This window comes from Vicugna pacos, unplaced genomic scaffold (genome assembly GCF_048564905.1).
Source record: "Vicugna pacos unplaced genomic scaffold, VicPac4 scaffold_19, whole genome shotgun sequence".
In the NCBI taxonomy this organism is placed as follows: Eukaryota; Metazoa; Chordata; class Mammalia; order Artiodactyla; family Camelidae; genus Vicugna; species Vicugna pacos.
The window spans coordinates 36,806,401-36,818,609 of NW_027328740.1; the positions used below are offsets into that span (position 1 = coordinate 36,806,401).

A 12,209-nucleotide genomic window follows, 5' to 3' on the forward strand; every position below is an offset into this window, starting at 1 on the left:
AAATGTGTTTTAGCAGTTATCTTTAAAAGTAGTTTTATTTTTCAAGTATAAGTCTATAGACTGTTCTTTTTTTCCAGCTGTACAAGAATTTCTCATTGATCCAGGTACGTGATCAATGTGTTTAGTTTCTTTGGGTTATTTATTTTTTTTAAGTGCTTGATTCATTCTGGTGTGAATGAATGTTTAAAATTTCTGGATTTTGATCTTTAAAACTTGCTGATTTATCAGAACTGCAAAAAACCTGATGTTTGTTCCTTGTTTGGTGGGGCAACCTATTGATTTATGTTGTCTGTTATAGAGGGAAATTCTTCCTCTAGCCTGTAGATAATTAAGTGAATGGTTTGCAGTGTGCCTTAAAAATTATTTGAATGCATTGAGCATGTTTGTCCAGTGAATTTTGGATTGAGTCATAATAATGACTTTGCTTTGATTCTGTGGCTTTTGTCCTCTCCACAAGAATTTGAATTCTCTGTTGCATTATGTATTCGTGTTCTTAACAGGGGAAGGAATTTTGCATTTTTTACAGAGGTGGGTTTTCCTATCCCCTCTGAATTCCTTCTGTAATTGATACAGCGAAAATCTGTTATTGCAGTGCTTAATTATTTCATAAAAAATTTTTTGGCTTAATCAGAAACAATGACAAAGAATGATAATAAAAAATATGAAAACCTTCCTTCCTTTGAAGAATAGAAATGAGGTGGTCAGGCTCACGCATGCTTTGTACCTGACACACTTACTCTCATGTCATTGTGTATCATGAGCCGGAGATGGAGTTGCTTCAGGTTTATAGATTTTTGTTTTAACATTTGTGTTGAATTCATTCTCTAGGCATGATGATTCCTGTTGCCTTTGTGGAAAGTGTAGATGAAGGGAAACAAATGCTTTGTTTTGTTTTCAGGAGGCCTGAGATGCTGATGAGAAAAGAGTAGAGGGTGGGCTGAGGAAAATAGTGATAGACCCTCACCTCCAGGCTGAAATTGATGAACAAAGAAATCAATTAAGTGTATTGGTATTTGACTAATAGAAGTCAGACAGCCCAGACTGTCTAGTTATACCCAAAGGAAAGTACTGAATTCACCTGCAGAATTAGGTGCTTTACCATGTAGAAGCAGCTTAGAGCAATCAGAAAAATCAGTCTTATGATGAGATATAAAAAGAATATAATATCTTTTATTTCTGAAACTTTTCTACATTAAGTTGTGTAGAGCTAAAATTAAGTTTCAAGCACCAGGAGTTAAGAGTTTAGGTGGTTCTGTGGGATCGTTATTCAGGGATGTGTCTAGACCCTGCTGGAGTGGCCGAAGCTGGCAGGAAAAGATCCAGAGCCAGGATTTGTCATCCTAGGATGTCCTCCATAATGGTTCCATGTGGGAGCCCATGATTGAGTTAACAAGTTGTAACACATCGCAGCCGCCTGTCAACTTTAAGAAAAAAAATGTGCTTATTAACTGCTTTAAAGCAAACACCTGTGCATCCTCACTCCTGTCTCCTTGCCATAAAAAGCAGAGACAATGCCTTGCTTGCATATTTGAGGTTATAGATAGCACACTGCTTATTGCAGAGCAATGACCCAGGCCCTCAGCTATAAACGCCAGGCCTGCGTGGTGTTAGATAGTCTATTATCCCCAAAACAGGGACCAGGCTGGTCTGGTGGTCTGCTTTGTAATGAACATGTCTAAAAAATGTATCTTGTTCCCCTCAGCCCATGACTTCCCTAAAGGTAAACTAAGCCTTAGTACTCATGGTGGAGTCTACAATCTCTGTCTCATCCCTTCTTTCCCCAAGTTCCTGCCTACTATCTCACAACTGTTATTGACTTTTTACTTTGATTATACACAATAAATATGGGAGCATTTGAGAGACTCGTGGATTTGGCTCCCTAATCCCTCTCGCTTTCTTTCCTTTTTCCGCAGTCTTGAGAAATTCATTCCGTGTCGGTAAGACTTCCGCCAGCCAGAACCCACAGTTCCAGGTGAGAAGGATGCAGGCTTTATCCCTCCTACCCGAGGGAGAGAGAGGAGATAATTGAGATATGCTCCCCTGTGGTCCCTTCCTGCCCCAGGGCCACTCCAGTTCACCTGCAGCCTTCTGGCCTCTGCTCACAGGGCCTCTGTCCCAGGATTGACCGCAGCCTTTTATTCCCTTGTCAACATTCCCTGTGCCTTTCAGAGGTTGCTCTCTTCTCTGCAATTCAACCCTGGCAGATGTGATGGTGGTCAGCGTGCTGATGGGCAGTTACTTGGGGACTCCCAGGAGCCATGCTGATTCTCCTGAGTCATTCGGGGTTACAGAACTGTCAAGCACTGCAGGAAGCCCATTCACGTGAGTTCAACACAGCATTACATCACTTTCATTTTATTTTTGAATTTTCAGTGGAGAAATTATTTGTAGCACACTGTTCCAGATTTTAGGCCGCCTGCTTTCCTCACCACCATTTCCTTGTTGGCTCTGGTGCTTGTTTTAAGAACCAGGTTTCTTCTCTGGTCATTTGTAGCAGCTGGGCTTGCCGAATCCTTGATTTGCATTTGAAGCAGAATGCTTCTTCGTGATGTCAAACTGATTTTCCTTGTCATGTCTGAATATTTCTTGTACACTCAGCAACAGTTTCAAGTGAAATGCTCTTGTCCAATTTCAGTTAACTAATATTTGCTGACCTCCTGCTTTCATGCTGAGGGCAGTTTCTTCTTCCTGTAATAAATGTTAGCAATTTGCATTTACTATGGAAGGTACTAATCCGAGGTGCTTTTGTTCTTAACAGTTTTAATACAAATCACCCATTAAAATGTACAGCGGATTTTACTCTATGCCCAGAAATGTGCATCCCAGTCAATCTTAGAATATTTTCTTCCCCCCAACAGGAAACCCAGTACGCATAAGCAGACATTATCAACTTCCCCATCCTCCCCAAGCCCCAGGGAGCCACTCTTCTGTCTCTGTGGATTTGCCTGTGCTGAACATTTCATGCAAATCGAGTCACTTCATGTAAGTGGAACCGTCTATTTTGACTGACTTCTTTCACACTGAGTAATGTTTTCAATGTTTGTCCACGTTGTGGCCTGGGTCAGTACTCTATGCTTTGCTATTGCTGAATAATATTTCACTGTATGGCTGGGCCCCTTTGTTTACCCATTCATCACGTGATAGACATTTGGGTTGTTTCTGTTTTTTGGCTCTGAAAATTAATGGCGAAAAGTAATGGTGAATATTCCTGTAGGAGTTTTTATGTTAACATTTGTTTTCAGTTCTCTTACTTGTGTGCCCAGGAAGCAGAATTGCTGGATCATTCAGAAGCCAAATGTTCAACTCTCTGAGGACGTGCCAGGATGTTTTCCAAAGTGGTCACGCTGTGTTACATCCTCACCAGCAATGGCTGCGGGCTCCGCTTCCTCTGTGTCCTCATTAGTGCTTGTTAATCTTTTTTTGATTTTAACCTATTGTAGTGAATGTGAAGCGGTTTCTCCTAGTTGTTTTGACTTGATTTCCTTTAGAGCTAATGTTATTGAACACCGTTTCATTGTGCTTATTGGCCATTTGTATATTTTCCTTGAAAAATATCTTTTCAGATTCTTTTTTCATTTTTTAATTGAGTTGCCTTTTTATTGTTGAGCTGTGGAATTTTTTTTTTGATACACAAATTCCTTATCAGATAAATGATTTGAAAAAATTTTCTCCTGAGTGTTGTTTTTTCACTTTCTGGATGGTGTTTTTTGAAGCAAAGTTTTAAAGTTTAATGAACTCCAATTTATCTCTGTTTTCATTTTTCCTTGTGCTTTTGGGGTAATATTTAATATCTGATGTATTTTATTAAAACTTGTATATATAAAATAACTTAATTCTTAGGACCGTTCTAGGAGATGGGTGCGGTTGTTGTCCCCAGTCTATGCATCGGAGACTGAGATGCAGAGAATTTGACTGACATATTAGTGTCAAAGCTACCTAGTGCTGTGGGAATTCAGACCCTCATGTTTTTCCCTAGCATCTGAGCTCAACACCACCATGCTCCAATCTTTCCAGGAAACGTTAATGAAAAAATCTTTACTTTTTTGATTTCTTGTTAGATTTTTTTCTTATTGGGGACCTCAAATTCTCATTTTCTTTTCGGATATCAGTGTCGATTTATTTTAGGTCTCATGTAGGGAGAAGCATTGCTATCAGTTAACTTCTTTATTACTCACTCTCCAGTGATGATTGTTGCTAGTTGATCTAATCAAGTCATGCTTAAGTCTTTCCTGCTCATGACACTAACAGCAGAGTCATGACTTATAGAATGCTCAAAGAAGAAAGTACTTGATTGATTTTATTTTGCCAACCAATCAAACCAATCAAATAAAACCCTGGTGTTGACACAGACTATAAGCCCTCCAAAATAGGGTCACTGTCTTCATTGTGTTTCATTTGTTGGGTCACAGTGTCTGGATAGTGCCTTGCTGTCCAGCAGTTTTGTGAGGATACGGTGCTCGTGAATCATTGTAAGGACAGAATTTTGACAACAGACTGTGTTGTTCATTTCACGACGGAAAAGGTAATATAGAATTACTGTTCAGATCTGTTTTAAAATTAAGCTTTGAATTTTGAGAATAGTTCAAGAAGCCATACAAAGCTCTTTTTCACTAATTTTAGATCTATCTTAGACACATTATGTTTACATAGCAGAGTAACTTATCAAGTAGATTTGACAAAGGAGTGTTATATTGATTATTTGTTTTAGTTGAAATATTCTACCAGGGATAAAGTCATAAGTGCCCATAAATGAACAAATATATTTGTATTTAAATGCAACATGGGAGCAGACTACCTATGTTTCTATATAATATATATGACTGTGTGTTTTAATCTTTCTGTCAGTGTTTTAATAGTTTTTCAGCAATTTTGTAACTTTAGAATTCTTCTAAAAAAATCACCCCCAATTCTAGTGCAGTTTGTACTGTGTATCCTGTCTTATGCATGGGATTCCACTGTCCCCTCAGTGAGGAATTTCCTCTCCTATTGTGTTAGGAGCAGAGTTAAAGGAACTGTGATTTCTAGGCCTTTGCTCTCCATGTGTTTGCAGTTGGCTCTCAGTCACGATTTTCCCTTTCCAGAGTTTTCATTGTTAAATTAGAATTTCTGAAAATAACTATTAGAATGTTGCATTGGTCTCCCTAGAAACTTGACGTCTTTGTGCTTTTCAGTTTTCAATTTATGAAAAATGCAAATGCACTCTTGTTTTTAAGTTGTCCTTTTTCAATAGATATTTATCTGTTAATTGATAGAATAATTTTTTCCCAATGAATGAATCGGTGTGCATGTTTTAAAGGATAACTTACTTTTTATTTTTCTTATTGTAACAGTAATATTCATTGTAGAGAATTTAGTAAATAAGGATTAACACAGTAATAACTTCACAATGGCCTCTAATCTCACCTGGAGATACAGTTGTAAGGTTTGAAATTGAGAATTATAAGTCCTCTCAAATTTTTTTTTTCAAGGACGTATAGGTTACTGAGATCCTCGAATTCCCATATGAATTGTAGCAGCAGATAGTCAGTTTCTGCAGAGGAGCCCGCTGGGATTGTGATCGAGACCACGTTGAATATACGGATCGCTCTGGGGAGCACTGCCATTCCCAGAGCACTTTCTTTTGATAGGGGAATGTGTGTGGAGTGTCTGTCCTGGTATTTAGGTCTTCTTTAACTTTTTTTTTCAACAATGCTTTGAGTTTACAGAGTATTATTTTACTTTAATTATCTTTGCCTTTATATTGAGGACAAGTGTGCAGGGTACTGGGATCAGAAGTGTATTTGAACCCCGCAACTTGCTGCCACCATGGACGCTGCGCTCTTGCTTCACCCGCTGTACAATCTTGCACAGAATACGACCTCAGTAACTCTCTCTTGAATGAATGATTATATGATTGTTGGATGATGCTTGAGAGTCCTTGTGATGATTTTTTTCCCCAGCCTTTCCCCAGTTCTTAACTATGCCCTTTCTCTTCCTAAACTCCAGCCTGGGTTTCAGCCTGCCTGTGGCATTGATTTTCCTTGTCTGTGGACTCTTCCTTTCACTGGTTCCCGATAATGTTACATGTGGGCTGTGGAAACTTGCTAGATGTCAAGAAAGAGCTAATCCATTGTAGGCCAGTAGTTTTAGAGTTTGTTATTGTTTTATTGATTGAAATTAAATGAGGCTGCCCCCTGAGCCCTCCCATGAGCACTTTTGACCTTCCTACAGCTGATACTGCTCTAGTTGCTGCATGTGCCCTTTCCCCAGCCTTGATTTTGTAATTGAATAAGTCACCATCACTGGAGCCCTCTCTTTAAAAGATAAAGAGAACATTTGCTCCTTTTCCCTGTTTGGGGACTTCAATGAGATGAGATCCCAGATAAAGAATGGAGCCCCACCTCTTTCTGACCCCCGCTGTTTCCGTTCCTTTCTTCAGGGGAAAAGAGTACAATTCAACAGTATAAAGATTGATTGTGAGCTAATGAGATAGACAAGACAACCGATCATTTATTAAATAACCTTTCATGATAGAAACAAATGTATTATACACACAAACAGCACACAAAGCACTGTAGTACCATGGTTACAATCGTGGGTCCGAGTTCGTGTCCTGCTCTGGAGAGACCAGTCCTGTGAGATGGAGAACTGGTAAGTCGGCTTAGCCTCTCCAGAACTGGTTTTCTGTCCTGCAGAGACGGGGCTCGCTAGGCGTCCCCCCCGTAGAGGTGCTGTGGGGTGTAAATGACGCGCGTGGGCAGCCTGAGCACAGCTGCTCATTCCTCGTAAGTGCAGGGTAGCATAGCTTTTGCGGTGATGGCTTTATGACCGCCCCATGTAGACTGTCAGTGCTCTGAAGGGATGCCTTGTGGTTTGGAGATGGGATTCTCACTTCTGTAAATACCCAAGTATAGTGTTATTGGGTCCTGCTGATTTCAGTCTATTCTTTAGAAAGTACATATTGTAGATATATTTTTCAAGCATGAGTGCTTTTTTTCTTTTACTATTTAAAGTTCTACCCTCTCATCTCTTGGTGTTACTTTTCATGGAATCCAGGAAACAGTCCTAAGCTACCTGCCTCTTCACACTTTTCCGTGGTGGTTTCCTTCCCTGATTAGAAGAGGGTTTTGCATAGGAAATTTTATTTGTTCCCCTTTTCTTGGAGTCTCTCTCTCTGTCTGCCCATCTCTCACTTCTCAATCTGTCCATTTCTCAACCCACTGCTTCTTCTGACATGTTCCAAAACGCATTTCAGGTAGCTTACAGAAGAACAGATACCAAATAAACAGGTGAGAAAATGGGGCCCAGTTCAGACAGTGAGGCTAGGAGGCGAGCCTGTGTGAGGGTTGCAGGCGTGAGACACATGCCTCTGCCATGTGACTTATAAGATCGACAGCAGCAGTGTGCTTCAAGCTCCCAGCAGACACAGGGAAGCAGGATTTGAGGGAGATGCTTACTGGCTGTGAAATAAATAAGTGACTTAGGAGAAGCCCAGCCTTTCCAGCTACTAAGGCTTAGGAGAATATTTTGAGTGTCTTCCAAAATCAGAGTATGGCATCTTTTCTTTTTTCAGAGTTCTATGTATAGTTGGTTACATTCTATACCTGGAAATTTCTCCAAAACTGCTTCCCACGTGAGTCCCATGGCTCGGGGATTGGGTGGTTCTGCTCATTGATGGGGGTTGGCCAGAAACAGAAAATGAGAGCCTCAAAGGGGCCTGGGATTTGTCAGTTATGTTTTGTCAGTGCTGTAGGGTTCAAGAAATGCTTTCACCGTTTCTCTCCATCTGAGGCGGCAGCGTAATCTCTTACCAGCATCAGGAGCTCAGGGCCACGGGATGGTGGGGGCTGACTGCACTGCCGTCAAGACAGCTGAGCTAGTCACTGCAGGTGTGGTTCTTTTACATACTGCATTTCATGTTCTTTACTAGAATGTTTCAACAGGGAGTTAATTAACTGAGTTAATTAACATTTAATAAATATGATCTTTGTTGAAAAGACAGTTATAGGCAGAATATAAGCTGTGAAGTCTTTAAAAACGGTTTCATTACTGAAATTTCATTTGGGGAGATACACGGTTTATCTTATATATGGCTCTCTTTTAAAGTAACAAAGAAACAAGACAGAAAAGGCAGAGGATGATTTCTGTTCTTCCTCTCGGCTTGCAGGTGCCCTCACCCCCAGTAGCATCAATCAAGACACCAGCACTGACACTGGCCGTGCTCAGAACTGCCTCAGCCCTGAAGACACTGCTGACAAATAGAAGGGGGCCACGCCCTGTTACAGCAGGTGCTCTCACTTTGTGGGTCCTTATGTAACTTCGTGGTGTTAATCAGGATCGCCCGTCCTACATTGTGTGATGCTGCTGCTTTGTCTCCTAGTTACTTGTTTCTCTAAGTATTCTTGTATTATTCTCCAATGCATAGTACTACACACCTAAAAATGCTTTTTTTCAGATGAAAAAGAATGTGCATTTAAAATAATAACTCTGAAAAAGGGGGCAAAAAAGGCTATCCTTGTCCCGCTATTCAAAGATAATAATTAACACGTTAACGTATATTTTCATCAGTGTGGATCACCTCTGTCATAAAAAACCAGAGAGCACTCTGTGACTGTTTACTGTGTGGACACCTCCATTTTCCATTCGGCTTTTTATATGTTTTTCTACAGTATTCTATCTCCTCTGGCATGATTTTTGATGACCAGTATAGCATTCTGTCTTGTGGAGGCATTGTCCATTTTACTTCGGACTTAAATAAACTTTTAAATTCCAAGTATACTTAACTGAAATACTGAAAAGAGAACTGTGGTGGTAGAGGAAGGCCCTACCTCCCTTCCCCTTATTTCCGAAGAGTAAAAACTGTTGAAAATTTGATATATATGTTTCATGACCTTTATGCCTATGACATACATATATACACACATATGAGAATTCCATGTATACGTGTGTGTATATATGCTTTATTTAAAAATGAGACCATACTATATGTTTTTCTGCAGCTCGCTTTAATCACTCAGGTGTATATCATAGACGTCCTCCCACTCCAGACTCACCCGGTCCTTTCAGATAGAGTGGAGGGGTCTCCTGATTTGCGGGTGTGGTCTCTTTCCCACGCACACCTTTGGTGAGAGAATGCTGTGGACAAGGCCCTGGACCACGGCGAAACGCCGGCTCCCTCATTGCTCGCAGCTCGTCGTGATTTAACGCATCATTGTCTTGATGGTGGACAGTTAAGTTTTCTCCATTTTCCACTGTCAGAAAGGATATTTGACTGGCATCCTTCTTGTACAGACATTCCTGTGATCTTTTATGAGTATTCCTTTAGTTAAGGCTTCTGGAAATTTAGTCCCTGGATGTGACATTTACATTCATCACAGACTCCATTCAAGTAACTCTAGAAATTCCTTCCATAGGGGAATGAAAAGATGCACAATTACTTATGTAACCAATTCTCTATTGCTGGATATGATTTCACTTCAGTTTTTCTTCCCACCATTGTAAACAGTGCTGTGTAAATGCCCTGATGGGTACATCTTTTTGGACTAAATTTGTTTTTTCCTAGAGGAAAAGATTCGTAGAAGTGGTGTTGAGTCAGTGTGTACGTACGTTTTTCAGAGTTTACATATCCATTGACATGTCGTCCTCTGAAAGTGTCGCTCATGGTTTCTTCTCCCACAGATGGACACTAGATAGAATATCTTTTAAAAATATTTGCCAATATGATGAGCAAAAGTGCTTTTTCATTGTTTTAGTTTGCATTTGATGACCAGTGAGGTATTGAGCATTTTTCACTCATTAGCCATTTGACTTTTTTAAAATGAATGATTCCTTTTATCCTTTGCACACATTTAAGTGGGGGAGCTTCTTGTTGCTTTGTGACAGCTCTTTGTATGTTATGAACATTAACTTCTTGTCTTCAACAACATGTATCACAGAGCTTTTTCTTGTCATTTCTTGCCTTTCATTTTGTTTAGGAGGATTTTAATTTTGGTAGTGTCTCAAAATATTCTTATGATAATAAATGTATTCCTTATGTGTTTTATCTTTGAAATTATTCTTAAAAATAATTTCTTATACTGGAATAAATCTCCTCTGTAGGTTTTTTTTAATCTCTAAGATGGAGATGATAATAGTACTTGTTAATGTAAGGGTAAGTTGAGTTACTAAGAACAAAGTGTTGTATTTGCTGTTATTAGTACTTTTTTATATTTACATCACTGTCTGTAAATTATCTTGTGGTCCTTATGAGAGGAATAGTATTTATTCTTTCTAGGTGACTGTCTGATTGTCTCAGGACAATTACTGAAGTCATACTTTTCTCTTTGATTTGAAATCCCACCTTTACAAAATACTTATGTACACTAGAGTCTCTTTTTGAGCTCATGGTTCCCTTCTGTCAATCTGCCTTTCTTACTCCAGCACCATAACTTACATATTGTAAAAATTTATTTAATAATTGGCAGTCTGAATTTTTTTTCATTCTTTTCTTCCATCCCAAATTTTCTTGTCTAGTATTATGATTTTATTATTCCTGAAGAATTCCAAAATATTTTGTTCAAGTTAAAAAAAAAATCAGATTGGAGTTGTCATGGGAGTTTTCAGTAAGTTTTGCATTATTCTGATGAGAACTTACATCTTTACAAAACTGCTTTCCTCCATGCAATTTGTTGATGTCTCTACATTCCCACCTCTTACTTTACCCCTCAGTACAGCCCTGAAGTTTCTCCATTTAGAACATGGGCATTATTTTTTAACTTATTCCAGATTATTGTTTATGTTTTTGTCAATTTTGTAAGTGAAAATTTTTTGCTATTATATTTTTAAATGCTTAAAACTGAAATTTAGAAAGGAAGATTCGGTTTGTAAATACTCACTTCGTATTTTGTCATTTAAAATTGTAAGTATTAAGTAGTTGTTCCAGAATCCTTTCTTTTTTGTTTTTAAAAATTTGTGTCGAAGATTCTCAAAATGTTCATAGCTAAGTAGTATAGGTGGGGAGACAGATGGAGAGAGGTAGTGTGGCTCATGTACAAACTGTGAGCAGTTTCATGGCTGCCTTTAGGCTGGAGAAACCACAGAAGAGCCCAGGTTAGACAAGGAATGGCTTTGTATGCACTTGAAAGCCAGCTTTCCTGCCTGTATGGTGAAGCCTGGTGGGCGTGGCAGGTAGATGATCAAGGTCTGATCAAGGTCATTTGCTGCACAGAGCGCTGTGTCTGTGAGAAATGGTGACCATTGCCATGGCAAATGCTTGGTGCCAGGAACAATGCAGGGGAGCTGGGGAGCCTGTGTTAAGGATTTTCCAGTCCTGGGAGTGGGAAGATCAGACTGCATTCAGATCTGAGTTTGAATTAATCCTCTTTAGTTTACTGGACCTCTGACTTTTGTCAAGTTATGCATCCTGTTTGAACTCCTGCTTTGTTGTCTCTCAAAACAGAAGAATTACAGCCTGCTGCTAGAGTGTTTGATCAGGGTAAATGATTTGTGTCTATAAGATGCCACGTACAGTCACAAGCTCAGTGAGCAATGAGCTGTCCCCTCTTCTCCTGCAACTCAGTGCTCGATAAGTCATCAGCAGAAAGCGAGTCCCTAATTTGTATGTGGTGCAAGGAAGAACAAAACTAACGTCTTGCCTTTCCCTGGCAGTATTCTTACTTCTTTGCTTCATGTACCTCTTTCCTCCTTCACTCTCCCCTTTCACCTCCTCCACCAAGAGCCCGAGACTCTCTCAGAACACTAGATTCAAATTATTTAAATGTTGGCTCATTCCCATGAAATGACAGTGACTTAAAAAAACTGTACACATCCCAGAATTCATTGTATTTGATTTACACACACACACACGTGCACACACACACACACACACATCAGGCTACCTCCCATTTACTGAGGGAGAAGGGCCACTTTTTCTGAGTTTTCATTTACTCAGCGTGAGAGCAGTCTCTTAAGCAGAATTTCACCTGGCTTCGTGCATGGTTTTTTAAATTGGATTTCTGCTTTTTGTCCATAAAAATATTCTCCTATTAGAAGACAGGAAGTGGAGACATAGATATTCTGCTGAGATATTGGTGTTATCATATTTGAGTTTTAATGGACATAAGGCGGCCTAGAGTCATACATTATTATGGATGAGAATCCATGATGATGTAACTTGGACAAGAATCTGGGTCTCCTGCCATCGTGTCCATGCGGGTGAAGAGGCAACTGGGTGGGGGATGGCAGGGAAACTT

At 39.6% G+C, this 12,209-nt stretch overlaps 1 protein-coding gene across 1 annotated transcript in view; it reads left to right on the forward strand.

Annotated features, from left to right (window-relative positions):
- Nucleotides 1–12,209, forward strand: part of LOC140692911 (uncharacterized) — an 87,600-nt gene that overhangs the window by 21,145 nt on the left and 54,246 nt on the right. The window contains exons 2-7 of the mRNA XM_072957120.1: nucleotides 1,914–1,972; nucleotides 2,170–2,322; nucleotides 2,859–2,982; nucleotides 7,553–7,612; nucleotides 7,711–7,868; nucleotides 8,147–8,267. The gene's annotated coding sequence lies outside the window, so the exon portion shown is untranslated. The remainder of the gene's footprint in view (nucleotides 1–1,913; nucleotides 1,973–2,169; nucleotides 2,323–2,858; nucleotides 2,983–7,552; nucleotides 7,613–7,710; nucleotides 7,869–8,146; nucleotides 8,268–12,209) is intronic.